Genomic DNA, 13,253 nt, shown 5'->3' on the forward strand with positions numbered 1-13,253 from the left:
TAAAGGAGAGAAAGCGGACCAAAGAGCTTACAGTCTAACCCGTGGTATCCCCTCGCTCACCTTAGGACCGAGTCCGCCGAGTCTGAAGATGTCCAGAACAGCAGCGAACAGGTCTGCAAACCTAGAGCCGGGACAAGAAGCTTGCATTAGTTCTCTAGTTACCCTTTATACCCCCGCGTGACTCCAATTAACGTCTGATCACCGCACCCCTATCAAAGATTTAACGAGCTCCATTTAACGAGCTCCACCCAGGACTGGGATTCCATGTATGTAGGTCGTGTGTACCGTGCATTGTAAACCCAATACCAGTTTAACCCACCAAATAACGACACGGAGACCGAAATTGGATAAAGCAGGCCACAGCACAATTTTATTATAAAACCATAAAACACTGTTGGCCCAAAACACCATAAGCCAATAAGAATATCCAATAACCGATAAATACAAATATACATAACATTACCGTAACATAGTCAAAACATAACACAGGAACCGAATTAACCCCGTCCTTGCCGGCCTCTCTCACTGCACAATCCAGACCACAGGTACTCACCTCCCCCCCTCGTCCAAACAAAATTGACAGCTACCTTTCGCTGTCCCACCACCAATGCTAACCACCAGCCGTCCAACAAGCTTGGTGGGCACGTCCAATAAACACCAGAGGTCAGGGGAGGAGTGAGCCTTCCATTACACCAGCATCCAAATTCCATCACTTACCAAAACCAGACCGGCAAGGACACACAAACCGCCAGCTGTGACAAAAGAAAGTTAGTACACAAGAAATAGGGAGGGTGGTAAGCAGGTAAGACTGTTGGCCGTGTCTGTAAAAAATGACAGTGACCGGGGTCACCCAGAGGGCACCTTATATCACCTAAGGTCTCCCACCCCTCAATTAACATACCCCAATCAAAACACGGACATGCCCTGAGCATGCACTAACCCACACACATACATGCTCCCTGTCCATTTAGCTACGCTGATTCCCAGGTGCCTTTTCCTTACGAGGGCCCAATAAGGATACAGGATTTATTTCATTGTAACATTACACGGCTCACACGGCTCACTCGGCCCACCCACGTGACCCCCCCTGTTCATGCCTTACCGCCGGCATGCATTCACCTGTGCCAAAGCCTCAACTCCCTCTTCTGTTTTCACCCTTTAAATATTGAAATAAACTCAGTAAAACAATTTGGCTCTTTGTCCTCAATTTGTAGTAAAACATTGTTAGGGGCCGGCGATTAAAACAAACCATGGAAACAATTGGAGACCAGCCCAAAACTTCATGAGGCCATTTTTTGCTGCACATGGCAAGTTCCAGCCCCAATATTAATATATAATATATAAGCCGTATGTAACATAATTTGACTTAAAACACAGGTGAGGAGGGCCCGCTTGTGTTAATAGGGGGCAAACCCTGCATTTTCAAAGTATATTCGACAAACACATTTCAAATAAAATATATATATAGAAAACCACTTCTAACAGGATTATGGCCCTTGAGAGCTCCTGTATACTGCGAAAGAGCATCTAAAAGTATGAAGTTAACCATTTAAAGTAACCAAACTACTGAAAAACTTATGTAACACAAAGAAATTACTTTCACAGCATTAGGTAACACACAGGCAAATAAACGTGTACCAAAAAACTATGCATACCCTGACTATGTGAGACACTCTGTGACTGAAAGAAACGATCTCTGCTTCTGGGGGGTAGATCAAGAGGGCTGCATTCATTTCAAAATCACAGAATTCACAAACCTTTGCCGGTCAATCTCCAAGCTCAAGACCAGAGCATCAGCTCCACCACAGGACCAACACACAGCACCAAGAAACACAAAGTTCTGGCTAGAAGGCTGGAGAAACGCCCGCTTTAAATAGACTTTTGATTGAGGAAATGAGGTACAGGAGTGAGTCAGGAGCAGGCAGACATCTTATGTCCATGGAGAGGTAAACAGTACAAAATATATGTAGATATAGCTTGTTTCATGGCAAAACAGCAAAAAGTCTAGTTGTCTTGTGGCGTAATGGTGATTCTATTCCTGGTAAATATATATTATTATAGCGGCTGCGCGTATATCTAAGTCTTCAGAGTAGGTGAATTTGAGTTTATCTTTTATGGACGAATGCACTTGGGATGTAGAAATAATGAGGCAAACTATAGCATTGGGAATGCTGTTCTGCCGGTGACAGCAGACGAGAGGGATTTAGAGTAATAATTACTGATGACTTAAAGGTAAGCAGACAATGCCATAAAGCGTTGCAAAAAGCAAGCAGGGTGCTGGGTTGTATAACAAGAGGCGTTGGTAGCAGGAAGAGTTTCTGCCTTGTATTGTAAATTTTAAATCATCCAAAATGTTATACAAGGAAACATGCTTCTCTACGTATATATTTTGTGCTGTTCCAATAGCATGAGCATCCTGCCATCGTGTACTATTCACCATACATCAATGGGCCCATCAGGAAATACTACTTTACAGAAAGGGTAGTGGATGCATGCAATCACCATACAGGAGAAGTGGTAGATGTTAATACAGTGAAGACATTTAAGCAAGCATGGAATAGGCATAGGGCTAAGCTAGATATAGGATGAGGCCAGATACTAAGGAAAGGACTCAGAGGTTGGGCAGACTGGATGGGCCGAATGCTTCTTATCTGCCGTCACTTTCTATGTTTAACACAGGCAGCCAGAAGGGACCCTTGCGCTCTCTCGGAAACTTTACTAAAGGAGCCAGTCGAGTTTGGGTGCTCATTAACTCTTACTATTAGGTGCCTCAACATCGACATCCCTCACATCACAGTGTAAAAAAAATACACATCCTGACTGTAAGCAACGTCTACCATCTGTTATATTTCCAGAATATGAACTTTACTTCCTAATCACAAATTCACCTGGCTTTTTGCAATCCATTTATTAAATGCAAGGTTTTTTGTAATATAAATAAAAAAAAGGACATATCTCTTACTAATAAAGCTTTTCGATGCGCTTGGATTAGAAGCAGCAACGCTTTGGATGGAAGGTTGATTGCTTACCATTACGCCACACGGCAGTCACACAAACATTTCTGTTTCACATTTATATACCGGCGCCGTGATCCAGGCACAGGCAGGCATTATATATCCACGGGGAGCAGGGCCATTTGTAAGAACCTTGTGGTGTGATGGTTAAGTGGGCTACCTATGATGCTCAAGGTTGTTGGTTTGATTCCACCTGGTTGTGTTTGAAAAAAAAAAAAGCTGCTGTGTAAATATATAATTAGCTGTATGCACCAATTATTTTTTTTTTTCAGCACAAAATATCTTTAGATAACGGCATAAAAACAGGTGCCTTATCTCATGATTCATTTGCCATGAGTCCTGACACACACAGAAACATATTCATACACAACCACACTGACTCATACACTCAACCTAATGCTGACCCCCCCCCACCACAGACACCACTACTGTTGGGGCTAATGGGAATTGAACCAGCAACCTTTTGTATGGTGCATAAGACACCTGGCCATTGGGCCACCCGCATGGCCAAGAATTTAAGCTTTCCGTAGTCCTCTTATACTCACATGCACTCGTTCTAAAACTTATATATATTTACATAAGTCAAGCTGGGGGGAACGAACCGGTAACCTTCTGTATCAGAGGATATACACCTAACCTTTGCGCCACCAGGTAGTTGGAAAGATCTCCACCCCACAGATATATTACACTCGCCTGCCGCCCCTACGCACATCTCCTCAGGAACAGGCAGGCTTTATACGCCAAATGGGGAGACAAAGCGCATAACAGCGTTGTGGCATTGTGGTTAGGAGCGATGCCTACAAAGGACAAGGCTTCTGGTTCCATACCTAAGGGTTCTTGTACCGTGTGGTTGTGTAAATATGAACACAGCCACTCTAACCCATACACAGCTCACAAAAGTATTTTGTCTTATATTTTTAGAGCAAATATTTTTACATAGTGGCATAAAAGTCAGGTGTCTTATCGACTGTTTTATACTTTCCATGATTCCTGACTTACACAGCCACTCAAACACATACACACACACCAACACCGCAATGTTTATTTGAGCTATCCCTGTACTGTAAGGAGGGAGGAAAAAGGAGAGAGGTGCAGCTTAGTGAATGAGGGGACAAAGGGACTCTGGGGATGATTATGGGGGAGAGGACCTCCCAACGTTACAGTATGGTCAGAACGAGGGAAGACTGCATTAACTCTCACAGTCTTCACTCAGCCAGTGTGGCAAATATTTTATTTTGAGTTGTGTGAGCAGAGGGAGTGATTGCATGCTAGGGAGTGTGGAAGGCCCAAGTTTTGTTACAAACATTGCACTGTTACCGGCGTTTAATATATTACTGCACTTGTTTGCACTTGCACATAAGCAATCTCTAATTAAACTATCGGTAGTTGTTTGTTACAAGATGTTTTCCTTACTTTTGTGTGGGGCAGCAGAGCCAGAGTAATCGTCTGCACGGGGAGCCTGAACATTCTAAGCTTAACCTTCAAACAGGGGGCGGAACCAAACTTTGATTGAGGTCAGCTGTCATTCAATTCGTTAAATGGAGTCGTTAAAGCTTTGATAGGGGTGCGGTGATCAGACGTTAATTGGAGTCACGCGGGGGTATAAAGGGTAACTAGAGAACTAATGCAAGCTTCTTATTTAGACATAATACATCTTTAACCAAAACAGTGCACTGCTAATAATCTTAAACATAACCGTACATTAACCCTAAGCTATTTTTTAGTTCTTGTCCCACATTTTTCCATTCGCATACCTGCCAACGCACCCAACATTTTTGTGGACAGTCCTGCTTTTTTCCAGTTCTGTCCCATCAAATTTAGCTAAACTAGGTATACTAGTGCACGTAGGTAGGTATAGCTGGGTAGGGTAGCACTACAACTTTAAATAAATATAATAAAGTAAACAATAAATATAACTTTAAAATAAAATTAAATAATTCATTTGTTGATGCCAGACCAGCTCCCTTCCGGCGACCAATAGAGTCGCACACACGTACCTTCACGGCGCGAACGCATCTGCTGCTGCGGCTCCGATGTGTTCTTAACCCCGTATTAACCCCTGCTACGCAGCCGAGAGAAAACGAAGATGAAACGAGCACGAAGAATGTCCGCGAATATTCGCCCGTTCCTGTCTTCTTTTCGGGCAAATATTCGTGGACATTCTTCGTGCTCGTTTCATCTTTGTTTTCTCCCGGCTGCGTAGCAGGGGTTAGGCTAGGTTTCCACTTGTTTTTTTTTTTCTAAAAACGCCCATAAAAACGCCAATAGCGCCACCTGGCGTTTTTTAGTGAAAAAACGCTGCAGCCAGATGTTAGCTGTTCTTCAATAGGAAATCGCAAAATGCCATTTCCACTTGGCGTTTTTCTGTTTGGCGTTTTTTCAGTCCTCTTTGGCGTTTTTCTGCTTTTTTGGGCTCTGTGGCAGTTTTTCAAAATCGCAGCATGTTCACACTCTGGCGTTTTTTCAAGGAAATCTTGGCGTTTTTCTCCAATAGAAGTCTATGGGAGAGAAAAAACGCCATGAAAAAGCCATGTGGGTTTATTGCCTTTGCGTTTTTTATGGCGTTTTTTCCACAGTTACAATGCAGAGGATGGACCCAGTATCTGTGTGTCCTACGAGAAATAGGCTGAAAACAAACAGTTTCACACAAAACAAAGTCCTGGACTGGTTCATATTGAATTTTACACCATTTGGAACAAACGTGCCATTACAAACAAACATACCCGACGCATCAACTGGATCCTGCGTGCCAAAAGCAACAGCAAACAATTTGCACCATCATTTGGGGCCAATCTTCCCAGAGGAGCAGACATTCGAAATAAAGCATGCCTTACAAACCACAGAAAAGAGACAAAAGGGTCTACCAAGTAAATGACATCAGGAGGGGGCAGATACTCGCCATTTATCCTAATCCCTTTTAGCTGGGTGAAACTTCTAACTTGTAAAGGCTGGAAAAACTGCCTAAGGTCAAAAAAAGCAATTTCCACAGAAAGGCTTAAACGCCAGAAAAAACTCCAGAAAAAACGCCAAAACGCAGGTAAATGCAGTGGCAGTTTTCTTGGCGTTTTTCCTGGCGTTTTTCATCAAGAAAAAAACGCAGGACAAAAACCCAAGTGGAAACCTAGCCTTACGAAGATTTTTTCCCCCCTGAAGACGAACACGAAGAGCTCCCTGGTGCCCAAGTCTAATCGTTATAGTGGATCTGTGTATTTGTATCATTTTATACTTGGTGCATATGATTATATGTGGAGCAGGCAGACATCGTATGCATTGCTAACCATATAAAAGTATTTTGGTTCCAAACTCCATGAAAGCTGGATCTACGTGTGTAGCGCGTCTGCATGTTCTTCTTATGTTTTTAGAGGGGGTCCGTATGAGTAAATGTAGAGCAGGTGGGCGGCCAACACCATGTTGTGGTGTGGCGTAACGGTTAGGTGTATCGCTTAAACTGTGACTGGTTTCTGGTTCAAACCTGCTTTGCTCCTGTAGGTAACTGTATAGTGCTTCTAACCCCCTTCGCTTCGTGGCTAATTTATTTCTAATGTTTTTAGAGTCGGGAGATATTAGTATATGTGGAGCCGGTGGGCGCCCATCTCCTGTAATGGAATGGCGTGATGGTTAAGTGAATTGTGTAACGTGTGGCTGGCTGCTGGTTTTCACCCGTCAGTCTGCTGTATGAGCTGATTTGTAATCTTTTAGAGCGGGTACATGAGAGTATTGTGCTGTGGAAACAGCAGCCAGCAAAGATCAATTTGCGCCGGTGGTGTAGATGTTAGGTGCGTTACCCACCACCCAAAACGCTACCGGTTCTAATCTCCGTGAAACCCGTGTTGATGTGTGTAACATGTCCGTGTGTTTTCTTTTAATGTGTTTAGAGGGGTATATATGAGTATATCCGGGGCAGGGGAAGATCAAGAGCCGTGCTGCTTCGTGGCGTAACGGTTAGGTGCGTCACCTACCGTTTCTCTTGTTGTTGGTTCTAACCCCCTTAACTCCTGTCGGTAACTTGATGTTGGCTTGAATGTTTTTTTTCTTAAGTGTTTAGAGTGGGGTACATAAGAGTATTTGGGGGACAATCAGTCAAGTCATAACCAGCCGCAGTGGTAGGTTAGGTGTTTGGTGCATTATCTACCATGCAGCGCTTTGTTGGCTCCAAGCCCGTGATCTCAGTAAACAAACGTCTGGTGAATGTGTTTTTTTTAAATGTTTTTAGAGCGTGTGAATCTAAGTATATGTTTATCATGCCATGGTGTGGTGTAGTGGCTGCGTGTATTACCTGTAATACAACAGGTGAACTCGCTGTGTATAGTGTGGCTGTGTTATAGTGAGTGTTATAGTGCGTGCGTGTGTGACTTATTTTATATTTGGTGCATGTATGTGTATCAGGCAGCCGGCGAGCTCCCGTTCATGCGGTGGCGTAAAGGTTGGGTGCGTTATTCATGTTGTGAATGATAATTTTAGTCCCTGTGAATGTGTGGTGCAGTTGTGTTGATTGTTATAGTGGATCTGTGTATTTGTATCATTTTATACTTGGTGCATATGATTATATGTGGAGCAAGCAGACATCGTATGCATTACTAACCATATAAAAGTATTTTGGTTCTAATCTCCATGAAAGCTGGATCTACGTGTGTAGCGCGTCTGCATGTTCTTCTTATGTTTTTAGAGGGGGTCCGTATGAGTAAATGTAGAGCAGGTGGGCGGCCGACGCCATGTTGTGGTGTGGCGTAACGGTTAGGTGTATCGCGTAAACTGCGACTGGTTTATGGTTCAAACCCGCTTTGCTCCCGTAGGTAACTATATAGTGCTTCTAACCCACTTTGCTTCATGGCCGATTTATTTCTAACGTTTTTAGAGTTGGGAGATATTAGTATATGTGGAGCCGGTGGGCACCCATCTCGTGTGGTGGAATGGCGTGATGGTTAAGTGGATTGCCTAACGTGTGGTTGGCTGCTGGTTCTTACCCGCCGGTCTGCTGTATGATCTTATTCTTAATCTTTTAGAGCGGGTACATCAGAGTATTTGTGGAACTGGCAAACCTCCTGACCCAGTTGAGATGGTGGTCTAGGTGTTTGGTGCGTTACTCCCCTCCCCTCATCCATACAAGTGGATGCAGGTTCTATTCTCCATGTATCCTGTATATAAACTAATGTTATGTTTTCAGAGTCGGTGAATCTGAGTATTTGTATAACAGACAAGGCACTTTTGCCCCATGGTACTGGTGGCGCATGTCTTAGCTGTGTTCGTCACCGTGCTCCTGGCCCCTGGTTCTAATCTCTGTGATTCCTGTATAACATTTGATTTTATGTTTTTTGGAGTAGGTAAATTTGAGTATATGTGGATGGGACGAGGGTGGCCATCCAGCCGTGTGTGTGGCACGTATGTTTGGTGTATCGCTCACCATGCGTGAGGCTCCTGGTTCTAATCCCTGTGCGGCCTGCGTGTAAGGGTGGGTATTTGTAACATTATGTTTTTCCAGTGGGTGAATTTGTGTATTTGTATTAGGGATGAGCCGCTCTTCTCCATCTCGAAGGTGGCGCATGTGATGCGTGTATCACACACTGTGCCGTGAGTTCTGGGTTCGAGCCCCAGGAAGTCCTGCGACTAGAGACATTAAGTTATGTTTTTAGACTCTGTGAATTTGAGTATAAGTATTACGGACGAGCAGATTCGGTCTGCCACAAGGGTGGCGCAGGTGTCAAGTGTACTTACTTACCAAGCGGTTTGGTTTCTGGTTCTAATCCCCGTGAGGCCTGGCGAGTGGTTGCGGTGCGGTATGGTCGGTGCGGTGTGTAAGGCGTATGGGTATGTTCGGTGCGGTGTGTAAGACGTATGAGTATGTTCGGTGGTGTGTGAAAGTGCGTATGTGCGGGTCAGGATGATTGGGGGTTAGAGCCAGTCGGTAGTACACAACACCTTTTATGCTTTTTTCTATAAATGCTAAAAAAAAATAACAATAATACTGCAGCGCAGGTTTTTTTTTTTCAGGGTAAGACCACCGTACACACAGAGACATTGTCAGTAGCTGTACCGAGCCACACGGAAGCAAGCTATCAGCACATCATCTCGTAGGCAACACACCGAACCTTCAAGCGAAACCAGACTGGGACCACAGCATCGAGTACACAACACACCGAACCTTCAAACCACCGCATGGCTGGATGCTCCCCACGGAGCTACAGGGAATCGAACCGGGACCGCAACATATGGCAGGCAGTGCACCTAACCATTACACCATCGGATGATTGAAGGATCTTCGTCGCCATGAACATATGACGCCTGCGTGTGATGCACAAATACACATAACATCTAACATAATGCACACAATCTAAAAGGTGCACTGCCTATTGCTTAGTGTGTCTAACTGCTTAGTGTGTAGAATTATGGTTTCGGTGGGGGGGGGGGCAAATTTGAGTATTTGTATTACGGACGAGAAGCTTTGTCTGTTGCAAGGGTGGCGCAGCGGCAGTGTTTGTTACATCCCATGCAGGTTGGTCCTGGCTCTAATCCCGTTGAGCCCTGTACGTAAAATTATGTTTTCAGATTGGGCGAATTTGAGTATTTGTATTACGGACGAGCAGATCCATTCATCGGAAGCGTGGCGTGCAGGTAAGTTGCGTTACTCGCCGTGCGGAAAGTTATATGTTCTAATCTCATTAGAGCATCTGTCTCGGTGTATGTTATGTTTTGTGAGTATAAGTATTTTTTAGGGACGAGCTCATTCGGGTTATAACACATACATGCTGCAGCCACGGGGTGACACTCAGCGAGCCGTTATAACACATACATGCTGCAGCCACAGGGTTACACTCAGCGAGCCCTTATAACACATACATGCTGCAGCCACGGGGTTACATGCACCAGGCCAGGACTGCAAACACTTTACTTATTAAACCCAACCCGCTGCACCCTCAGCAGCTCAGCATGATGGGAATTTCTGCACCAACAGCAGCCGCTGGCCTGAAACGCAGATAAATTAGTAGATCAGCCCCATTCGGCCCCCGTCCAGTCTCGTCTTAGATTCAGGAGCCGTATGTCTATCCCACACGTTTACGATCCCTTCACTGTATTAGCCTCTACCACTTCTGCTGGGGGGCTGTTTCACTTATCTTCCACCTCCTCTGTGTCAGGGGATTTACCCCCCCATCTTAGCTGAAGCCCCCTATATAGTGATGGGGTGGTTTTACACTGTTCAGCTGCACTGTATATACCTCCCTGCCTGCCCCAATAATAACCACCAGTGCAGATAAGTGCAGAAAAAATGGCCTCATGAAGTTTTGGGCTGGTCTCCAATTGTCTCCATATTTTGTTTTAATCGCCGGCCCCTGACACTGTTTTACTACAAACTGAGGACAAAGAGCCGAATAATCGTTTTACTTAGTTTATTTCAAACTTTAAAGGGTGAAAACAGAAGAGGGAGCTGGGGCTTTGGCACAGGTGAATGCATGCCGGCGGTAAGGCATGAACAGGGGGGGTCACGTGGGTGGGCCGAGTGAGCCCCGTAATGTTAAAATGAAATAAATCCTGTATCCTTATTGGGCCCTCGTAAGGAAATGGAATCCCAGTCCCGGGTGGAGCTCGTTAAATGGAGTCGTTAAAGCTTTGATAGGGGTGCGGTGATCAGACGTTAATTGGAGTCACGCGGGGGTATAAAGGGTAACTAGAGAACTAATGCAAGCTTCTTGGCCCCGCTCTAGGTTTGCAGATCTGTTTGCTGCTGTTCTGGACATCTTCAGACTCGGCGGACTCCGTCCCAAGGTGAGCGAGGGGATACCACTGGTTAGACTCTTTGGTCCGCTTTCTCTCCTTTATTTCTGCAGCTTCTCCCGATCAAACCATTGTTGCTTTGGCTGCACAATCCTCAATGTTATCACCGCAAGTCTCTGCCAAAAGCATAGGATGTCTTTCCCAATCATCGCTCTTTCACTGCAGATCATCGGCATCCGTGTAAGAGTAGAGTTTAGAGAGAGTCACAAACTTTGGCCCCTGCCGTCTCATCTCCTCCTCGTACTCCACGTCCCCCTCGGCTCCGGACGACGCCAGCATGCTGAGGCAGCCCGCCGGGGAGCAGTCTCCTTCCACGTGATAGACCTTTAAGTATCGGCCGAAATCTCCGCTGGTAAAAGAACCGCTCCGCTCCGACGCGGGGTACTTTGACGGCTCCTTCAGGCTGACAGACGTCTTGTAATCGCAGCTTAAGGGACCGTTTCCATGAAGCCCTCCGGTCTTCCTGCAGAAAGCTTGCGCGGCGCTGCTCCGATCACACAGCTGGAGCTCTGTCACGTCGAATGCGTCCTGCGGAGAACATTCACTCGAATTAAAACTGATTGGTTCGTCTGTCTCAGCGAGTTGCCAAACGAGTAGTCATCCGATTTAACCCGTCCTGCCCCAAATCTGTGCTTCCCTACTCTGTCCGGAGTCAGAGCTACTACTGCAGAAAATGGAAAATCCCCCCCCCCCCCCATAAATGTATTTTGAGTGTGATTTGGGTAATTAAAACATTCCATCTCGTTACACAAGGCCTTTATCCCTTTAACTTTTCAGCTGTGTATGAAGCGGCTTAAGGCATATGGAGTACGGATTGTATCAGAATTCCAGGATCGGCAGCAGCTGGTGAGTGGACCAAAGTCTTAAACTTGCTACAAACTACATATATAAAATGTAACATTGTATCCCACAAACACTTTACTCACGTGGTCTTCGTTGTAATGGAAGATGTTTTTTCTGGTGTCCTCAAGGTCCTGGCTATGCCCAGATCCGTGATAAACTCCTTGGTTTATGGTCTTCCTCCTCTTGCAGCGAGACCACAACAGAATTCCGGCGATCAGCACTGTGAATGGAGACACAAGAATTATCCTCTTGAAGCATGCAAGGTACTGAATATTTTTTATATTTTAATGCTTTTTCTTGATCCATCATGAATAACAGGGTTGCTACCAATCTTAACTTGCCCTGATCCACCCTTGGTAGGACTTCCAGCACTGTATAAACCAATGCCCTTGGGTTAATGAATTACCGATCCCCATAAAGGTGGTGCTGAGCCCCCCTCCCGGGTTACATGGGAGGTAATGAGGGAGACGGTGTGTTAAATTTACCTATGATCGTCAGGAGGCAAATCAAGATGATCTAAGGATTGCTGATCCAGAGTCCAGGGCTGAAGACGTGACATCCGCTCCCGACGTACCCCTCTGCGCAGAGGTGGGTGAATTCGGCTGGCGAGCGTGGCACGTGCCCTGTTTGCAGGGGTGGCTGGCACATACCGTGTAGACGCAGTGAGCCTCTGTGCCGTTCTCTGTAAGCAGATATCCGGGGGGGCACCTGTTGAGTTACAGGGAGAGAAGGGGTTAAATCTACCATAACAGCGGAAGATCAGATAAATTTTAAGCCAGTAAAACGAAATCATGTAAAGTGTTTCAAAATGTTTTTCTCTTTCATACAGGACAACGATTCTCATTATCCCTCGACACATGGGAGTGGTGGTTTAACAATCGAGAGGAGTGAATGCGGTGTATGGAGTGCAGCTTAACTGGGAATGCATAGAAAGCACAAGGTAATTTCCCAAAGCTCTAATCTCTTCTGAAGTCTTGTGACCCCAGCACGCGTTGGGTGATACCTGCATTCGTGGTTCATCCATAGATCAACGCAGACAAAGCCGTGGCTGCAGGGGCCGCTGCTACAGACGTCGCAGACGCAGCCTTTGGTCACTCCTTCCCGGCTTATAACGGACACCGGCGAGGCAGTCGTGTTCTCCATGGGCAGGCGGCAGCCGTTCAGTCTCGCGTTCTTTATGCATCCTGATTACACAGAAGGAATTGGAGATCAGCGCATGATGGGACAGTGAGAATTCAGCATTGTATGGTGTATTCCAGGTAATGACGGGCAGGGAGAGTCTTTATACCCCATGGATTTACAGACGGCTTCTAATATTACATTCACTAGAATTGCTTTCAGTTTTATTGAAGCCCATTGTTGTGAAAGCGTAAACGCTTATCTTATTATCAGTAACTATTGTTTTTTTCCTGAAAAGAAAGGAAGTGTTGAAGAGTCATGACATAGTTTTTATGCATGTTTAATATCTGCAGGAGTAAAGCCCCACACCACGTGTTACTGTGACCCGTGTCTGATATGCATGCCATTCTCTGCAGGTTTTGGGAGCCGGATACCGTTCTGCAGCTCGGAGGCGTTAAGCAGTCATCTACTCGCTCCCACAATCTCCTTCCGCACAAACCCTTTAAAGGC

The sequence above is a fragment of the Sceloporus occidentalis genome, unplaced genomic scaffold (genome assembly GCF_023333645.1).
Source record: "Sceloporus occidentalis isolate IW3139 unplaced genomic scaffold, rSceOcc1.0.p SCAF_32, whole genome shotgun sequence".
Lineage (NCBI taxonomy): Eukaryota > Metazoa > Chordata > Lepidosauria > Squamata > Phrynosomatidae > Sceloporus > Sceloporus occidentalis.